General features: G+C 36.5%; 1 protein-coding gene across 1 annotated transcript in view; it reads left to right on the top strand.

The window, feature by feature from the left end:
* The window catches only part of LOC135211262 (hemicentin-1-like), a gene marked incomplete in the record, with an annotated part of 257,809 nt that overhangs the window by 29,558 nt on the left and 215,751 nt on the right, over positions 1-12,500 (top strand).

Here is a 12,500-nt window from a genome sequence, read left to right as displayed (position 1 = left end):
TTTAAGTTGCCAAAAGAAGCTAATTTATTGCGGCCATTGGCTCATGTGCATTTATGAAATAGTATAGACAAAGATTTTTTTTCCAATATTGCCATTTTGTGCAATAAAAAATTAATCATCTTTGTCAAAAGATATCCGTTTTAAGCTATCAAAAATGTATTAAAGCAGAATATGCAACTGAAAGATTTCAAAATTTTCCGCAATATTTTATGTGGACGCATAATGAGGTATTCTTAATTAAATGAGGAACATGAAATATAGTTTTTTTTAATTCATATATGGTAAGAGTGCATTAGATAATAAAAGATAATTGTATGAAATGTCGTATAGAATATTTTTCTGAGACTTTTTAAAACGTCCCATTTGCTAACTAGTTTCCTGGTAAGGGGGCAATTATAAATTCCTTTTTGGCAACATTCCACAAAACAGGTCGTCGGTATAAGAAGTAAAGAGGGAACAAAATCTAGAGGAAACAGTCCAACTAAAATGTAATCGACGGAGTTCGTCATACTGTGCCGTTCTGACAGTAATTCGAAACGCCAAGGGTCCTAGAATTGAAAGAAAGAAAAAGCTACCAGTGACCTTATCGTCTGGAATGTGATAAAATTCAAATACCTGCGGTTGACGGTTGCAAGATGAATGGCAATTATCTTGGATGATCTCGGTACGAATGTATACAATGTGAGCTCTCTCTCTCTCTCTCTCTCTCTCTCTCTCTCTCTAAGGCTGGGAGGGATGAAATTTGAGTCATTGTAGGGCCCTATATGTATTGCTGATGTTTCTTATTAGTGCCAAACCTTTAATGCAACTATTTCATAACAAATTCTTGACCGAAACACACAGCTCCTTGTCATAAACCATTTTGGTTTTCTGTTATCAATCTTCCTGCTTATTTTCATCATTTCTCAATGAAAACCTTGTGTTACACTATCCTAGTTATACTAGTTATGATTTGTCCATCAATACTTACAGTATTTCTTCAACCTCTCAATAATCATCCTGGCCGGCCATTTAAGTATACCTTCTATCATACCGTAGTTTCTCACTTGTATTTGTATCTCTCCAATACCTGGAGTGCTGATACACTCACTTAAACGACAATTAGTTTTACCGACCCTTTTAGTGAGTTATCTATATAGTTTAAATAGCACATTTGAAACCTGGAGGAATTAACAGGTAAAAGCACGGAAGAGTTATGCACACTATTTCCGCAGGTATATTTCAACTGAGATCTATACATCCTAAGGTAGTCTTTCCTTAAACTAACCTTTTCTTTGGGTGCTGTGGCCTGACCTATGGATAGGAAGCAGGATAGTTGGCTAATGAGGCGCCCACCGCTCACCACCGCCCACAGGCATTACTGAACAATGCACAAAATTAGTCCAGGTTCTCTTACAGATACATTTCGATATTTCCAATACACCATTTTCTCCTTTCCCCGAATTCAACGACTGAATGCTTAATTGGTTGCTCGGCGTCGAAACTGTTATGGATATCGGCACCAGCGGAAATTTCCATATAACTCCAAGCTGACGAAAATTGAGACTGGTCTGGAACTCTTTTTCATTTCAGCAAGATTCATTCTCTTAATCTATTTCTCATTAAAAGTTGACACAATCTCCTCTCGATTTCTCGGAGTTTCTGGCCCAGTTGGTTATTTCCAGTTCATTTCACCCAATTATCAGACTCGGAATTCTATTTCTTTTTCTCAACATGTAGTTCAAGGATAAGAGTCTGGTGGATGTAGTTCTGTTTGGAACAGAAACATAGGAGACCTAGAAATTAAGCCTTAAGTATTATTATTATTATTATTATTATTATTATTATTATTATTATTATTATTATTATTATTATTATTATTATTATTTATTATTAATTATTATTATTATTTATTATTATTATATATATTTTTTTTTTTGCTCTATCACAGTCCTCCAATTCGACTGGGCGGTATTTATAGTGTGGGGTTCCGGGTTGCATCCTGCCTCCTTAGGAGTCCATCACTTTTCTTACTATGTGCGCCGTTTCTAGGATCACACTCTTCTGCATGAGTCCTGGAGCTACTTCAGCGTCTAGTTTTTCTAGATTCCTTTTCAGGGATCTTCGGATCGTGCCTAGTGCTCCTATAATTATGGGTACGATTTCCACTGGCATATCCCATATCCTTCTTATTTCTATTTTCAGATCTTGATACTTATCCATTTTTTCCCTCTCTTTCTCTTCAACTCTGGTGTCCCATGGTATTGCGACATCAATGAGTGATACTTTCTTCTTGACTTTGTCAATCAACGTCACGTCTGGTCTATTTGCATGTATCACCCTATCTGTTCTGATACCATAGTCCCAGAGGATCTTTGCCTGATCGTTTTCTATCACTCCCTCTGGTTGGTGCTCGTACCACTTATTACTGCAAGGTAGCTGATGTTTCTTGCACAGGCTCCAGTGGAGGGCTTTTACCACTGAATCATTCCTCTTTTTGTACTGGTTCTGTGCAAGTGCCGGGCATTCGCTTGCTATGTGGTTTATGGTTTCATTTTTCGTATTGCACTTCCTACATATGGGAGAGATGTTATTTCCGTCTATCGTTCTTTGAATATATCTAGTTCTTAGGGCCTGATTTTGTGCCGCTGTTATCATTCCTTCAGTTTTCTCCTTTAGCTCTCCCCTCTGTAGCCATTGCCATGTGTCATCGCTGGCTAGTTCTTTATTCTGTCTCATGTATTGTCCGTGCATTGGTTTGTTGTGCCAGTCCTCTGTTCTGTCTGTCATTCTCCTGTCTCTGTATATTTCTGGGTCTTCGTCTACTTTTATTAGTCCTTCTTCCCATGCACTCTTTAGCCACTCGTCTTCACTGGTTTTCAGATATTGCCCCAGTGCTCTGTTTTCGATGTTGACCAGTCCTCTATACTTAGTAGTCCTCTCCCTCCTTCCTTTCGTGTTATGTATAGTCTGTCCGTATTTGCTCTTGGGTGTAGTGCTTTGTGTATTGTCATATGTTTCCTGGTTTTCTGATCTATGCTGCGGATTTCTGCCTTTGTCCATTCCACTATTCCTGCTCTGCATCTGATTACTGGCACTGCCCATGTGTTTATGGCTTCTATCATATTTCCGGCGTTGAGTTTTGACTTGAGTATCGCCTTGAGTCTCTGCATATATTCTTTCCTGATCGTGTCCTTCATCTCTTGGTGTTTTATATCCCCTCCTTCCATTATTCCCAGGTATTTGTATCCTGTCTCATCTATGTGTTTGATGTTGCTCCCATCTGGTAGCTTTATCCCTTCAGTTCTCGTTACTTTGCCTTTTTGTATGTTGACTAAGGCGCATTTTTCTATTCCAAACTTCATCCTGATGTCCCCAGATACAATCCTTACAGTCTGGATTAGGGTATCTATTTCCTTGATGCTCTTACCATACAGCTTGATGTCGTCCATGAACATCAGATGGTTTATTATTATTATTATTATTTTATTATTATTATTATTATTATTATTATTATTATTATTATTATTATTGAAAATAAATTTTTATTCTATAAAGTCTTCTCTATTTTTCTCGGAGTATTTTTCATATCATATGTATATGATATACTAACTTTCCGAAGGCCAAAGAGACAGGAAAAAAAAATTATCAAAACTTCCCTTAGAGAGGAACTCCATCCATATAATCATTATTGTTGATCATACATTGTTATGGAGCGAGTAAAAGTTTACCAACATTCATTTATAAATGCAAAGATATCGTGACCGAAATGTAACTAAATATGATTTACTTCACAGAGTTCATTATTCATCAGAATCATCCTGAATCTCTAATGCCAGATCATTTCATACCAGAAATCAAAAACAACCTAAAAGATGCTGCTAGCCCAGGGTAATTATTGCCCAATTGGAATTGCTGCAATATTACCAAAGTTATTTGAGTTTTCCCCTTTCCAAACATATCAGCAAATCAGTTCAACATCCTATAAGTTTTGGTATGAATTTTATGTCGCAGAACTAACTATGAGAACATTGATTGTACAATCCCCTCTAGCCATAAAGCGATTAAATGTGACATTAAAGATGATCCAGTTGCCATTAGAATTTGTTAAGCACGACATCTGCAAGGAGTTTTCGTGGCCATGACTATAAGTCAAGAATAAAAGATTGAAAGACAATTGGATTTCATTGATAAAGAAACATTAGTTTATATTGTTAGTCTACATATTTCTGGAATATATAGTCATTGTTTACTTTGTTAAAATGGTAAAGTTGAAAAAATACGTACTATACCTTAGTTACAGATATTATTTTTTTCATTCCAAAATATATATATATATAGAACGAGAGCATTCGAGGACTTTCTCCATTCTCCTTATCAGTCTGACTAAAACAAAATGACAAAATGGCTCTAGCGGGTTCTCGTAAGCTCTCGTTTTGTATACACACGCACCCACCCACATTATATATGTATATGTATATATATATATACTATATTATAATATATATTATATTAATATATAAAATATATATAAATGGGGTTGTAGAATATATAATATATATATGATATATATCTTATATAATATATATTATTATTATATATATATATATATATATATGTATATGATAGATATATATATGATAGATATATATATAGTAGATATATATAAATGTGATATATATATATATATATATATATATATATATATATATATTATATATATATATATATATATATATATATATATACTATATATATATATATAATATATATATGATATATATATATATATATATATATATATATATAGAATATATTATTATTATATATATAGTATAATATTTCTGTTATCTTAGTTCTGCTCCATTTAAGTAACTCATGTGATTATAGGGTTTTTATAGATAATAACATTAATCATGATGGTTAGAGAATACGGTATATATCTATGTTACCATGATTGCCTTCATACAAAATATAAGCAACCTGTAGTATTTGTTAATTATTATTATTCTTGTTTGTGTTGATGTTGTTGTTCTTGCTCCTATCACTACCTCTGATGTTTTAATATTTAATCAGTTTAAGATAAAACAGCGATTGTACCCTGCAGTTTGTTAAAGCATTCTTGATCCGCCAGGCCAAACTGCTTGCCAGACCTTAGATTCAGTAAGTGATTGATTAATTGATTTATGACTGCTGGCACTGGCGTCATAATACAACTTACTTACCCCATAAATCCAGTAATGAAAATTCTAATGATTGCAGCATTGGCCTCCAAGCGAGTTATAGTCTGGTGGCAGAGGGGTGTAGGTGTGTTTTGGCGTACATACAATGTTTTATTGGTGATTCTGGTAAAACAAACCATACAGAACCCAAATCCGCGTGATGCCACTCTGTCATCCTTGAACAATTTTTTTTACTGCCAAAATTCAAAATGGCCGAAGCCGAGATCACCGAAATTCGATTTTCGCCTATACCTTCGCCAAAAATGGACATAGAGATCTGATTTTGGTGTCTAAACATATGTTTTAAGGGTCTGGGAATCCACTAGAACACACAAATAAACTCTATTTGCCTTCTGTGAATATAGATTTTCACATTTCGACGATAAAAGTGCTCAAAGTGTGATGCCAGTGATGGCTGCATAGGGTTTAGACAAATATGGGTTTAGCAAAATGTTTTATTCACACTTATATCCCACAGTTAAGCTGAAAACATATATATTCACATGCTACAGTTAACGTGATTAACAAGTCATAGGGATGAAAGAAACAAACAGCAGTCAAGAACGGAAACAGTCAAATGAACCAAGCAGAGATCCGTTGTATGCAAGACGGAAATTATATGCTAATTTGCCAACATAACCACACAAATCTTGTGACAATCCCAAAATGCCGCCTAACCTCGGAATGAAGTTCTGGAATTGGTGTTGATAGACCCACGTCACATGCACAACTACGCGATAGAGCTGCTGGTCGTTAGTGAAGATGGTGTAGACTTGACCTGTATGGTTAGTGAGCCGCTGAGCTTCTACCATGGCAGTGTACATCGTGTCTGGTTCTGCAGGGGTCATGTCAAGTAAAGGTAGGTATATAGCTTTGGTAGCCGGACCTACCGAGTGCCCTTGCTCCCGTGAGATTCTGGTATTGTAGCCATGATATTTGGTGTTTCGGCGTCGGTGACCACGGATTTGAAGAACATGAAGTCAGTTTGTTTGGCCCTAGCTGCTGAGATCCTTTGTGCTACTAGTACTTTGAGAGGAAGGGGAGATCTCGTAGCAAGATTGGCAGGCATCTCTGGCTTGGAAGGTCCTCTACATCGTTGCACCGGTATCTCAGGCATTACCTCTTCAGACATTTCTTCTTTCTGCAGGCGTCTTATATTTGTTGATTCCAAGTCCGATCTCTCTCCTTGTTGTATCTGTGTTACCAGAATTGCTAGGGCATGCGTGGATTGAAGACCGTTCTGTGACGAAATGTTAGCGTCAAAGTTATCAGCTATTGTCTGAACTAGCCCAGAGCTGCATTCTTTCAGACCTGTGAGTTCTTGGCTCTGGGCAGCAGCATGGGCTACAGAGGCCTTGAATCGCAGTATTTCATCATACGACGCCGTAACTCGGAAGTTATGTAGACATTCAATGAGGGACTTCTCTCTGACTGTAACGCCAAGCGAGACCTGCAAAGTTGTGTGTCTGTTTGTAACGATACTAGTTACGATGTTTCCTATCATAGCTGCAGGTAATGTGGAATCTAATTTAGTGGAGAGCAGGGACAGCAAGTGCAGCAGGGTTTGGCTTGCATCATCCAGTGAGTTTTCTAAGCTGACTCTAGTTTGGTATTTGGACTTGTCATGTTTGAGTGTCTTAGTTTCAGCGACAATGAGCTTTGCCACCTTCGATACTGCTGCATCGTCATCGTCTTCATCATTTGCCACGAGCTTCAGAATGCTAGACGATTTACTCCTGAACGAGAGAATGCTCACTACACCCGCACCGGACAGGACCAGAATATCATGTCCAAAATGTTGTGATAGTTTCGACATCAGATTGCGGCGCATCAGGGACTCTCCTCCGTGAGCAATGTATTGTTCATGCAGTTCTATGGAGTTCCAGATGCGTGTACAGTCTTCATTTAGATCATGTATGACTCCGTTGAAAGCTTCATCTTCAACTTGTACAGGCTTATGAGAAGCAAAATGGATGTTGCGAGGACCACGAAAAGTTGACATACAGTCTTTGTGGTACTGAGCATCAGCAGCATGTAAGTCGCTGACAGCACCTTCCACCCTGATGCGTACTTGTTGTGCCCACTCATCATTTCGCGCATCACATGCTTTCAGGATAACATCCTTCAAGGTATCTTGGTTATGTCCGTGATCAGCAGTTCGGCATTGAACGACACGGCGCCATCGTTCAGGGTTTTTCGAATCTGGTTCTGAAGAACACTGTTCAGCACATATTAAACAATGCTCTTTGAATTTGAAGGGTGTGATAGTCGAACACCGAGATCGTTTCACATCTGGTTCTTCTGACAATTTCCTCTGTTTTTGTAATAAGCGTTTTATGTGAGTCTTTGATGTGTATGTTGAATCACAGTTTCTATGCACGAACAATGATCTAGATGTATCTTGTAATGTGGATGTCAATGAAGCATGCAGCCCATCACCCCTACGTTGACTAGCAGCTACAATGGAATTGAGTCTGTCGGGTCCCGCAACTGTTAGAGGTGCTTCACTATCACTACAGTTCATGCAACTTTCCAAAAGGCAAGCGGTGTTGGGCTGTGATGAAGAATCCATCTTGTTTGACAGCCTGAAAATGAGGATACACCATCACCAAAGGAATATATGATACAAAGCGAGTTTATAGAGTTATGTTATTAGGTTTCTGCAATAGTAGAAGCAATATTAGCATGATTAATATACGCCAGCGGTCAGAGGTACATTGTGTAGGAAATATTTTGAAAGCAACAGAGACCATGCCCATAAGAACAACTATTCTACTATGCGTTCTATGCCAATGACTGTATTGTGCGGTAAAACAAATCATCAGAGGGGAGATAGAGTTTATTTGTGTGTTCTAATGGATTCCCAGACCCTTAAAACATATGTTTAGACACCAAAATCAGATCTCTATGTCCATTTTTGGCGAAGGTATAGGCGAAAATCGAATTTCGGTGATCTCGGCTTCGGCCATTTTGAATTTTGGCAGTAAAAAAAATTGCTCAAGGATGACAGAGTGGCATCACGCGGATTTGGGCTCTGTATGGTTTGTTTTACCAGAATCACCAATAAAACATTGTATGTATGCCAAAACACACCCAGGCAAAAAATCCTCATTCTGCCTCCAGACTATTAGTAATTAGAGTCATCTCCAAACCACCCTATACATCTAAATATATATTTTATATATATAAAAGGGAATTTCTGTCAGTCTGTTTGTCTGTCTGTTCGTCATGCACGCCCAGACAATGAAAACTAGGGCTACCAAGTTTTTTTACCATAGACTCCCCCCCCCCCCCCCCCCGGAAAGGTTTTAATCAGAAATTCGAGGGCCGTTTCTAAAGGGCCTTAAACCCCTCTTTTTCATGCCCCCTCATTTTTTACAGCTTTCGGAGTTGACAGCAAAATCTTCGGATTTGTCACAACTTCTTTGGCTTGACAGGATCCCAAATGATTGCTTACTCCGAAAGTGATTGCATAATCCGCCCTGTAGGGGTTGTCATTACAGACGGTGTGCCCTTTTTTATCCAGAGCAACGCCGGGTATAGCAACTAGAATTAGCATATATACTATAAATAATAAGGTTCTTTTATATTTGACACATTGTATTTGTCAACTAGTCAACTGATGACAATATACAGCAGACGGGGCAAAAATTGTGGGGTAAAGTCGACATCCGAATATGAAATATTAACATTATATTAGTCCGATTACTGGTTTGTTAGAACACAGTATTACTACTAGCACCACAACCACTATTACTACTACTACTACTACTCTACTACTACTACTACTACAACTATTATTATTACGGCCATCTGGATACCGTTTAGATTGGGAAACTAGCAATACAAGCTAAACGGTATCCAGACGTCCATACTCTTCTATGAAATTTGCTTGAGAGAGGGCCTTACTCCGAGATATTATTATTATTATTATTATTATTACTACGAGTGGTAGCAGAATTATCAGTATTAGTAGTACCAATGTTATTGTTACTCTTATAAAATACCTTCGCGACTCATGCATTCAATTCGTTGCTGGCGTCTGTAGCAATCATTATGATAAACCGCTCTTATTTCCAGTGTTCCCTTTTCTCTTTCGATACAGCCCCATGTGCCAGTGCCTTGACAAGCGCGGTGCCTGCAAGCAGAATTAAGGGCCTTGGTCTTCCTTGCTGATGTGCACTTATGCTTTTTTAATTGTGCAAATGGAGAACGTCTGGTTATCATTAACCTTCAAGTCAACACCTCTCTCTCTCTCTCTCTCTCTCTCTCTCTCTCTCTCTCTCTCTCTCTCTCTCTCTCATGCGGACCTTTCGTCGTTTGATACCATTATTTCTTTCCTTTTGTTAATATATATGTATGGAAGTATGTACGTTTATATACAAATTATATATATATATATATATATATATATATATATATATATATATATATATTTATATATATATATACTGGGACTTATGGAGAGAGAGAGAGAGAGAGAGTGAATCCTTTTAACGAATGCTGTCGAAATCATTTTTAGTTGCATTAGTAGCATAATGTTGATTATTCATAAGCATCCAGCATCTCAAGTTAGAGCTATGTATACACCCTTGGACTATGCATGTAAATTTATTCATACATAATTTGACCGTGCTTATTGTGCTTATAAAAATCAAAGATTTACTGAATGAGTTGTCCTACAAATGTCCATCTTGGTTATCTATCCGGGTGACTTCCATTGAGCGCCACTATGAGCGGGTTCATTTTTAGTGGGTCCCAGGGTGAGTTCCTTCGGTTCCACTCAATGTGGGTTTGTTTGGTGTCTCTTCGAAATTTATGACCGTCTGCTCTTCGGGAGTTATTTGTTCGCGTCGCAAACAATTTGCCAGCTACTGGAGTGACAGTAGTCAGGGATGTTTGTGTTTATATGCATTTGTCTTCTACTTGTTTTTCTAATGTACAGTAATGTTTTATGAAAGATATCAGCAAGATATTTATTCATAATTTAGTTGTAACATGTTTTGTGCTTTTTATTATTAGTTCACGTCGTTAATACTCTACTTTTTTCCATGATATCGCATAAATGTGCACCACTTTCTATACATATATTTACAAGGAGGCTTCGTCTTGCACTCTATATTCATCTGACTTTCTTCACTACTTTTCCTGTTAGTGATTTTTACTACGATAAATGCTGCGTAAATAGCGCTTAAAACCTACTGTAAGTCACAAAGGCTTTTCTTTTTATAATAAATGGGATTATCTATTATCCTGCATCCAAGGAGTACTCTTTTTTTTTTGTAATTTTTAAGGTATTTTGTTATATATATATATAGTAAATTTAACATGTTGGCCGACTTGATAACGTCACTAGACCGTCCTGATTTCGTACCCGTCCACTGGACGGTGGTTCGATCCCATGACGGACGAAATTATTATCAACTAAAAATTCCTCTTCGGTGCTTATATGAAAATATATCAATTCCGAGGTAGAGCAAATTAGATATTAAAGGACATTTGTAGCTCGAATGATCTATATGAATCACGGTGATGTGATAATTATTCATTACAAGGCTACGTTGGTTAAACGTTCGAATTGGCTAACATGGTAGAAGGGGTTTCATATCGATTCTAATTACGAAAACACCGAGGTCGACGGTGAATTTGTAAGGCCAGAATCGATATAAACTTATTAGCCTCTCTGTTGGCCGACTTGATAACGTCACTAGGCCGTCCTGATTTCGTTCCCGTCCACTGGACGGTGGTTCGATCCGATGAGGGGACGAAATTATTATCAACTAAAAATTGCCCTTTGGTACATATATGAAAATATATCAATTCCGAGGTAGAGCGACGAATTAGATATTAAAGGACATTTGTAGCTCGAATGATCTATAGAATCACGGTGATGTGATATATATATATATATATATATATATATATATATATATATATATATATATATATATATATATATATATATATATATAAGTTACAGCCACGAAGGAGAAGTGAAAAAATTAAGATGCCAAGTACTTTCGTTTTATTACCAAAACATGGTCACAGAAATAAGACGAAAGTACTTAGCATCTCAATTTTTTCACTTCTCCTTCGTGGCTCCAACTTTGTATAATCATCACGTTTCTACCCTTTTCGTGATTTAAAATCAAACATATATATATATATATATATATATATATATATATTATATATATATATATATATATATATATGTCTGTGTCTTCTTATTACCACAGTCGCTCGTTATAAAGAGGATTATGTTGACACTTAGTTCCACTTGGTCAGTCGCCAAAACCTGCATACCGAAACTATGCCTCTGGAATTTCCGTTTTCAAGCATAAATGATTTTTCTGCCGATAACCACAATTTTACAATATACTACTTAACGTACCTTCCTGGCGTTGCACGGTAGAAACTCATAGCGTAAAATACACCCAGATCGTCGAATACACCAAAAGCATAGAGCACATCCAAAACATAGACCACACCCGGTCATTTATTTATCCCAACCTTTTACTAGACAGGAAAAGGAATCAAATCTGCCTGTAGTGTAATTTCTAAGAATTTTTATTTACATGTTTTGAAACTGTCACATTCACTGAGCGATGAGAAAATGGAAGACTTGCCAAGTTAGCTTCCTTTAAATACAGACTTCTTTTTATTTTAACAAATGTCCAGAAGGCTCTACCGACACCAAGTTACGTTCGGTTTTAAAAATTTTCAAAGAGTTTTCTGAGCCATTATTGAAAAACAAAGGGTGATCATAATTGTCAAAGGACGCGGCCAACTTGAGATGAAAATTTACATCTTAATCCTTAGCCATCTTGAATTCCACGAGGGAAATATGAACTGACTGATGGCTGTGAGCTGGCGAGCGCATTGTGGAAAATTACAGCATTTTAACTAACTCCTGCTACGAACTATTTTCAGCAACGTTAGCTAAACCATTTCTGCCATTCTATGAATATTACTGAAACTAATTTTTATTATTATGGCTTTTTATCGTCCATTTTATCAAACCTTTCCTGCAATGTGCATTTGAATATGATCTCTAGCAAAACAAAGTTTATATTATTATTATTATTATTATTATTATTATTATTATTATTATTATTATTATTATTATTATTATTATTATTTAAATGTAGCTGTGCATTATTTCATATTATCTTAAATGATATATCCATTTGTTCTGAAATGTATTTACCTTCTGTACCTCCGTGCAAGGCCTTGAACTGTGATAAAGACTATTATTATTATTATTATTATTATTATTATTATTATTATTATTATTAC

The sequence above is a fragment of the Macrobrachium nipponense genome, chromosome 4, assembly GCF_015104395.2.
Source record: "Macrobrachium nipponense isolate FS-2020 chromosome 4, ASM1510439v2, whole genome shotgun sequence".
NCBI lineage: Eukaryota > Metazoa > Arthropoda > Malacostraca > Decapoda > Palaemonidae > Macrobrachium > Macrobrachium nipponense.
Note: the sequence above shows the minus strand (reverse complement) of the source record. Positions and strands in the feature narration are given on the sequence as shown.